This window comes from Hippocampus comes, unplaced genomic scaffold (genome assembly GCF_001891065.2).
Source record: "Hippocampus comes isolate QL1 unplaced genomic scaffold, H_comes_QL1_v1.1 scaffold51, whole genome shotgun sequence".
Classification (NCBI taxonomy): domain Eukaryota; kingdom Metazoa; phylum Chordata; class Actinopteri; order Syngnathiformes; family Syngnathidae; genus Hippocampus; species Hippocampus comes.
In genome coordinates this window covers 1,464,624-1,472,753 of record NW_017805497.1, presented here as the reverse complement: position 1 = coordinate 1,472,753, position 8,130 = coordinate 1,464,624, and the positions used below count along the sequence as shown (strand labels likewise).

The 8,130-nt window shown below is 40.9% G+C and overlaps 2 long non-coding RNA genes across 2 annotated transcripts in view; both read left to right on the top strand.

Moving 5' to 3' along the window:
• Window positions 1-642: 642 nt before the first annotated feature.
• Window positions 643-8,130, top strand: part of LOC109519769 (uncharacterized) — an 18,832-nt gene continuing 11,344 nt past the window's right edge. The window contains exon 1 of the long non-coding RNA XR_002169024.1: window positions 643-861. This is a non-coding gene — a long non-coding RNA (uncharacterized LOC109519769). The remainder of the gene's footprint in view (window positions 862-8,130) is intronic.
• On the top strand, window positions 3,482-3,745 carry LOC109519768 (uncharacterized). The gene is made up of 2 exons (XR_002169023.1): window positions 3,482-3,541; window positions 3,693-3,745. It is a non-coding gene; the product is annotated as an uncharacterized LOC109519768 (long non-coding RNA).

Below are 8,130 nucleotides of genomic sequence, written 5' to 3'. Positions count from 1 at the left end.
CTTAAATTCGGTGTGATGACAAGCTATTGAACCCGAAAGCAACAATGATGTAATAGGCTGTGATAGTCGAGTTTTCTGTTTTACTCGAGAAACGTCCATTTGACTCGTGAGCTCGTAATCACTGGTCATCCGTCAAGGTCGAAGCCCCATTTTCATTGCTCCACGAAACATTGGATCGGTGTTGATGAATGAAACAAGAATGCTTCATTGAATGTTGATGACTTCAAGCCACTCGAATGAACCCATTTGATTGGCTTCCTGGTTCCTGAGATTGCAAAAGAACTTTTGCATGTTGTTTAAGGTGATTTAGGAGTTTAAACCATTTAAGCTTGATGTAATGAACTTTTCATGCTTCCACACTCAAAACATGAAGGTTACGGAAAAAGTCGTCTTTGGGCTCTTTTTTTTGCTTTACACAAACAAGTGTGTGTGAAATGCATTCAAATTCCCTCGGCTGGCTTGAAACTCTTGTTTGATTTTTTTCAAAGACGCGCAAAATCTGTCGGTGATGTGTGTGTTGCGGTCTGTGATGAAAAAAAGATTGCCGCCCGTGCTTGCATGAGAGCAAGTTTTCTAATAGCCCAAATGGAAATCATGCTGCTCTCAGGGGCTTGTTTGTTGCGAATAATACATCAACAAGACAGCGGCGCGAGTGCAGCTGTAATGTGACTGTCTAAAAGCAACGACGCACACTAAATAATGGTTCAAAAGTCCCTCCACACTCCGTTGTCTGTTTCCAGGTGACAGTAACCAAGCATTGAGGTGTCTGGCTCATGTAAGAGAGAAACTATCGAGGGCATATTTTGTCGAGAAAGGCAAGGGTCAAACATGGGAGACGGGCAGCATTGTGAGAGAATGACGGTAAATATAATTACGTGTCATTTTCTGCCTCTGAAAGCAGCCTTGTTCAGAAATACTATGGAAGTGAGAGGTGCACAGTCGTTCTGCCAAACAGCACCTCTGCTCCACGCAAATATGACAGCAAATGTCACATGTACCGATGGATGATTGGGGCGGAATAATTTTCACCTTTGACCCGCTGCAGTCGCACGCTGTGTCGTCTGGCGCAGGGCCACTATCTCGTCTTCTATTACGCCAAATTTGTGCTCGAACTTTATTTTCTCCGACACTGACTAAATTGTGATGCAAATGCACTCTGTGATTGCTCTGTTTCCGACCTTATCTTGCCCACTTTGGAAAGAGAAAATTGCACATTTAACATTATTGCTGGCCATTTTCCCGAGCAGATAGTGAATTTTCTGATTGATGCCCTCGCCGGGAAAGGCAGCTCGCTTTGGAGAACACTGCTTTGATTCATAGCTTGTATTTTCTAAAGAGTAAAACTCTTCCTGAGGACGGATTCAAGGCCGCTACTGCATTTAGTAGTGATATGATGGAAACCTTTGAGGAGTGCCTCACCTTATTGAATATACCAATTACTGATGTCGGGGTTTTTTTCCACTCAAGAACACGTTTTAATAACTGTTTTGAAAAAGTCTTTTCTCACTCCGAAACTGATCATATTTAGCCTTGACAGTTTGTTTGCGAAATCTTCATGCCTTTTAAGAATGAAACATTAGGAAAACATGCTGGATAAGTAGTTTGCATATCTGCCTCACGGTTGAGAGGTTCTGGGTTGGCATCTTTGCTCTGCCCATTTTGTAGATCAGATTTATTTTTTTAAAAATGTGAATGTGTTAACCCATTTAAACCCAAATTCTTCCCAGACATTTAAAAGTCAAAATCAGGTGTCATTGGTAGCCCTTTTAAGTAATCAGTAATAACAATTTTTAGAGCCCTGTAAATTAAATCATTGTTGTCCTTCACAAATATGACCGGCGATATTAAATGGGTTAATGATAGAAAATAGGTTTACAAAGTGCTTAATAATAAAACAATAGTTTATCATCATCTCTGGGTACTCCGGTTTCCTCCCACATTCCAAAAGCCCGCCTCTTGCCCAAAGTCAGCTGGGATAGGCTCCAGCATACGCGTGAACATAGTGACAATAAGCAGTATGGAAAATGGACGAAATGATGGTACATGAATGCAAAAAAAATAAAATAAAATAAGATAAAATGTGTACCCAAAATACTCTTGTTCCTTTTAATAACAATTGACCAGAAATGGCTCGATATGCCCCTGAACATATATTCAGTGCTGATTTTAAAAATCATTACTTTTTTCTAGCACATCATGATTTTGAGATACTTTTACTTTTGTGGATCAGTTTGACCTATAAAAGCTTACACAATGCGGCTTTTACCATGCGTTGTAATTTATAGCTATATGACATTTCAGGAAAAAAAATCCACCTGAAATCATAAATATTTGTAAAGATGTTGGCATAAAACATGATTATTATTCATAGTCGTAGTAGTATTATTGTTGTTGTGATGAAAATCTGATATGCTTGAAAAAAAAAACAAGAGAAGATTCAGAATCCGTTCCAAAAAATAAAAAAATCTCAAAGTTTACTTGCATCTCTGATTCAAAATTTTTGTAGAAAATGTGCCACAGAGCTACCCCGCCCGCTTTTCCCCTCCTCCCCACAGGAGGATCCCCACCCCCCCATCCAGGCTCACATCTACCCTTCCACCCCTCCCTTCCTGGGTTAAGCTAATAAGCCAAAATAATATGTACATATCTGTACCGATTGAAATCAGTCATTTGCTCAAATACTTCCGTACTCATTTATGAAACACAGTTCAACACCAAGACCAATCTTACGCATGCGAGCTTTTCTTTCAGCCTGAGAATACTTTGTGTGCCCTGAAAGAAAACATGAAAGATGATTCCTCTTAAAACAGGATGCTTCATGGAGTGCCTGTCAACATCAACTTTCAGTCTCAACATCCATCATGTTCTTCCTCCCTCACGCCTCCATAATCCATTTCCCAACCTCTCCACTTGACTCTACATTCCATTTGTCCAGGTCGCAGCAGGGTGCAAATAGACGTTCCCACTTTCACATTCTTGGCTACTTTGTCAAAAACTTTAGCAGGGGCTGAACCCCTGTTCGTTTTACGCTACTGACGTCCGCTCTGTGCCAAATCCTCTGTCTGTCTGCCTGCACGCAGGCAGACCAGCCCCTTCGCACTGCCGCTGCCTGTCGTGATCGTTGCCTAGTAACTCGCTCACTGCACACTAAACACCAGACTGCGCCACGGGTTTTAAAAATGTTGACTACAGGCGGATACTCGTGAGACTCTACCCGTACTCAAAAGAGGAAACGGCAACATATATATAGACGAGAGTGGGAAGAGACACACCCTTGGCTTGACAGTGTCAGTGGAGAGGACTATAAAGCAAAATGTAAAGTTTGCCGGAGAATATTTTCTGTGGTTTTCTGTAGTTCCATCTATTGAGACTTGAATATTTTTTCCTTCCTCTTAAAGTAAAGTTGTCCAAAGTTGTTACATTTAAAGCACTTTATAGGCTAGGTGTTTAATTTAAGTATTGTCCTCTTTCAGTGCAAGTGTCCCCAGACAAGCTTTGTGTAATTTACAGCCCTTTATATGCATACAATACAGTAGGCCAGGTCTATATACTCAAGTAGGCCAGGTCTATATACTCAAGTTCTGGCTATTAAGTGTTTCATAATTGTTCCAAGTGTTTAAATACGGATTTTTCTTTCATTTAAAGTACTTTTTAATGGCCTATAAGCTATGCTCAGGTTCACAGTAGGCCAGGTCTATATACTCAAGTTCTGGCTATTAAGTGTTTCATAATTGTTCCAAGTGTTTAAATACGGATTTTTCTTTCATTTAAAGTACTTTTTAATGGCCTATAAGCTATGCTCAGGTTCAGGCTACTTTACTCAATAAAAAAAATGTGTTAATTGCTAAGAAAGAAGAAGATAAGAAAACCTTTATTTGTCTCAGAATGGAGAAATTCCCAATTTAAATTATTTACATTTTAAAAAAGCACTTTAAACTTTAAGTACGTCAAAACGCTTTCTTGACTTCTCCTTCCTTACTGACCACCAAGTGACCCCATGTCCCAGAGGCTCAGATGACGTGTAATAATGTTAATTTAATCAAAGCTTTTTTTTCCATATAAAAAAATATATATATATATGATTCTATGCATTTCAATGGTTTTGGGGAGCCAAACCCTCACATTTTTTTCGCCCACATGGTTTTGCCACGATGCTGTGAGGAGTGTCACTTATTTCCAGATCTGAAAGGTGGCAAACCGAGTGGACTTTAGTCTTTACACAATCATTATGAACCTTATGATAAATTTATTTTCATCACAGAAAACCTTTTTCTTTTTTTTTGACATAAATGTCTAACCACTTCTGCCATGTGGCTCTTACCTTCATAATTTGCATTTAATGGAGTCTTTCTCCTAAAACAAAAGTAGTCACATGCTGAATTTTGAAATTGGTTTGTTAGCAACAAGGCGTGTCTCAACTTGTCCATCTGCTAAACTTAATCCAGTCTCCCGACCTTTCCCACCCCTGCTTTAAATTGTCCAAAGGAGTGAATGTGCGTGAGAATGGATGATTATTTGTGTGCTCTGTAATTGACTGGCGACTAGACCAGGGGTGTGAGGCTGCCCAAAGCCAGCTGGGATAGACTCCAGCCCACCTGCAACCTTTCATAATTGTTCCAAGTGTTTAAATACGGATTTTTCTTTCATTTAAAGTACTTTTTAATGGCCTATAAGCTATGCTCAGGTTCAGGCTACTTTACTCAATAAAAAAAATTGTGTTCATTGCTAAGAAAGAAGAAGATAAGAAAACCTTTATTTGTCTCAGAATGGAGAAATTCCCAATTTAAATTATTTACATTTTAAAAAAGCACTTTAAACTTTAAGTACGTCAAAACGCTTTCTTGACTTCTCCTTCCTTACTGACCACCAAGTGACCCCATGTCCCAGAGGCTCAGATGACGTGTAATAATGTTAATTTAATCAAAGCTTTTTTTTCCATATAAAAAAATATATATATATATGATTCTATGCATTTCAATGGTTTTGGGGAGCCAAACCCTCACATTTTTTTCGCCCACATGGTTTTGCCACGATGCTGTGAGGAGTGTCACTTATTTCCAGATCTGAAAGGTGGCAAACCGAGTGGACTTTAGTCTTTACACAATCATTATGAACCTTATGATAAATTTATTTTCATCACAGAAAACCTTTTTCTTTTTTTTGACATAAATGTCTAACCACTTCTGCCATGTGGCTCTTACCTTCATAATTTGCATTTAATGGAGTCTTTCTCCGAAAAAAAAAAGTAGCCACATGCTGAATTTTGAAATTGGTTTGTTAGCAACGAGGCGTGTCTCAACTTGTCCATCTGCTAAACTTAATCCAGCCTCCCGACTTTTCCCACCCCTGCTTTAAATTGTCCAAAGGAGTGAATGTGCGTGAGAATGGATGATTATTTGTGTGCTCTGTAATTGACTGGCGACTAGACCAGGGGTGTGAGGCTGCCCAAAGCCAGCTGGGATAGACTCCAGCCCACCTGCAACCGTAACGAGAAAGCGCTATAGGAAATGCATGCATGGGTAGATAAAATCAAATTATATACACCAACCCTAACCAATGTGGAATAATAAAAAGCTCCAGAAATCAGTATGAGCTTGTGTGGTGTGTTTCTGAACAGGATGTCCAGTTACGGACACGACATAGCGCATCATGTTCCTACTGCAATTCTCATGAGATTCCACAGAGCCGCAATGTATACAAAGAGAATGCATGCCAGTAGTTTCATCTGGAGTTGGACTCCTATTCCACTGTTTGTGCGCAGAGCCCACGTAAACATGAATTATTCCTTCAATTGTTGATATTATTGGCTCAAATAGCTTGCATGATTTACTCTCGCGCAAACTGCTAAAATATGAAGTCGCAACAACTTGAAGTCAATTTGTTTCCCTCGTGATGATACCCAGCGGAGTAGTGGGTCAACTACAGTAAAAGGCAGGATATTAATTTCATAACATTTGTTTTGAACTGCCCAGGGAGGAAATTGATTTTTTTTTTCCTGCCGCCGTCGCCTTCCCACAACCCCTCTGTTCCCGTCTCTCGTGTCAGCGAGCTAATCGTGTCCGTAAAGTTGACTCAAGAGGAGAAGTTCAAATAGAATTAGCCCCGTTCTGCCTCATTAGGCGTTATCCCAATAATCCAGCCTTCCTTGGTTCGCTGTGTAGTGACGCTTCCCACTTGTACCGATATAGGTAACCATGGAGAAGCCTCCTTGTCCTCCAGTGTGCCTCAGGGCAGACAGCTGCTGGATTTTATTTCTGTAAACAGACCATTGCGGATCATTACAATATACTATAAAACATTGATTCATTGTCTCCTAGGAAAGAGATGCTTTTCAAAGCTTCATTTGAATACTGTACAGATATGAAAAACAGGTGCAGTGATAAATTGTCAAGAGTATCACAAATTTGAGGGGTTCCCCTAGATAGTGACAACGTGTTGGATAAGTGACATGCATGCTCATCTCGCTTCCTGGACGGATGAGGTCAATATGATGAGTTGGAGGTGGACATCTTGACAATTACATTGAATAGTCGTGGCTCCTTGGTTGACTTGATGTATTCCCGTGGGAGTTGTCTCCTCACGTTGACTAGGAGCATGTATGCTGCACTGGCGTGCTTCCGGTAGTGAGTCACTTGTATTGTGAACTGCCGTGTTTATTGCTGGCGATATGTACCTGACCCAATCGAATTACGTGAAAATCCACGCTGTTGAGGCTTTTTTGTTTTTGTTTTTTTAACCCCTCCCAAATGCATTGGCAGGCTATAGCATATGGCTGGCTAAGAGCTGTCATGACAAGCTAATTTAGCAGTCAACATCTTCATTCAGGATTCCTTCTTGTCCAACATCGCAAATACACAACATGACGATTTGCACAAAGATTTGGGTCGAAATGATGCATTTTATGAGACATTCAAAATTCAAGGTAACACTGTTTAACCCCTTCCTGCACCCTGTAACCTGATAACGCGATAAGCTGTCCACTGTAGTAACCGCTGTGCCTTAAAGGGTTAAAACCAACCAACCAAACTTTGCCACACAAACAATATTCATCAGTTTCGATTGACGCAAGCTAATACAAGAACAGCATTGTTTATATTGTAGCTGTAGTGTAGCGCAACCCTGCTTCTTCATGAATGCTGTTGCAAATATGGGTGGCACTTTATTTAGTTACTGTACATGTCAGTCTCACAGTTAGGAAATTGGGGTTTCGATCAATCTCCACTGGAACGTCTCTTTGTGGAATTAGAATGGTCTTGCTTCGGCCGCATTCTAAAAACATGCATATTAAGTCCATTGACGATTCTGAATTGCCAATACTTGTGAAATTTGATGTGAATACTTTTTGATCCACGTGTACTGCTTGACGACTGGCTGGCAGCCAGTCTAAGGTGCCATCTGCCGTCATATCCAAGTCAGCTGGCAGTCCAAATCACTTACCCGCAACCCTGGAAATGGATGGATAGATTGTTCTAGTACAGCGAATGCAGTTGCTTTTGTGTGTACATGCTGGAACTTTCTCGGTTTGCTCTGTACTGTGTGATCCTAACGAGGCAGCAGTAAGACCGTTGAACACAGTGCAAGCGCGGTTCAGTGACACGGTGTCCATGTTGCCAAACATTGATAACTTCTTCATTAACACAGTGGCCACTGTGTCACCGCCATACCGCGCCTGGCAGTGTGTGCTTCTTTGCGCCATTTATCTTATTGTGTTTACTTTGCTTAACATCACTCAGCTGTCGAGACGCTTTAACGCAGTTCCCATGGAGGCTGGCCAGCAAGGATGCCGGCTGTTTAATGCGCTATTCGTCTGCAGGATTTGACTCCATTTCTCTTGCAGCACATTCCGGTGTTTGTGTGTCTAAGTGCGTCTTTTTCACTTTGTAATTGGGGCCTTTTCTTCTCCCCTGCAGCTTCTCTGACATACGAGTAGAACATTGCTTTTTTTCAACACGTTCTTTTCTTCTCTCAGGTTCAAGCTATTCATTTTCCCTGCGGTCTCTTGACAGTTCCACCAGATGACAGAAATTGCAGCTGGTGGCACGGTGAAGAGATGTGTCACATTCTCTTTTTTCATCCTTCTCCATAACCTTACTGTTTTGGGGGCAAAATGACAGGGGGGCCAGGGGCGGG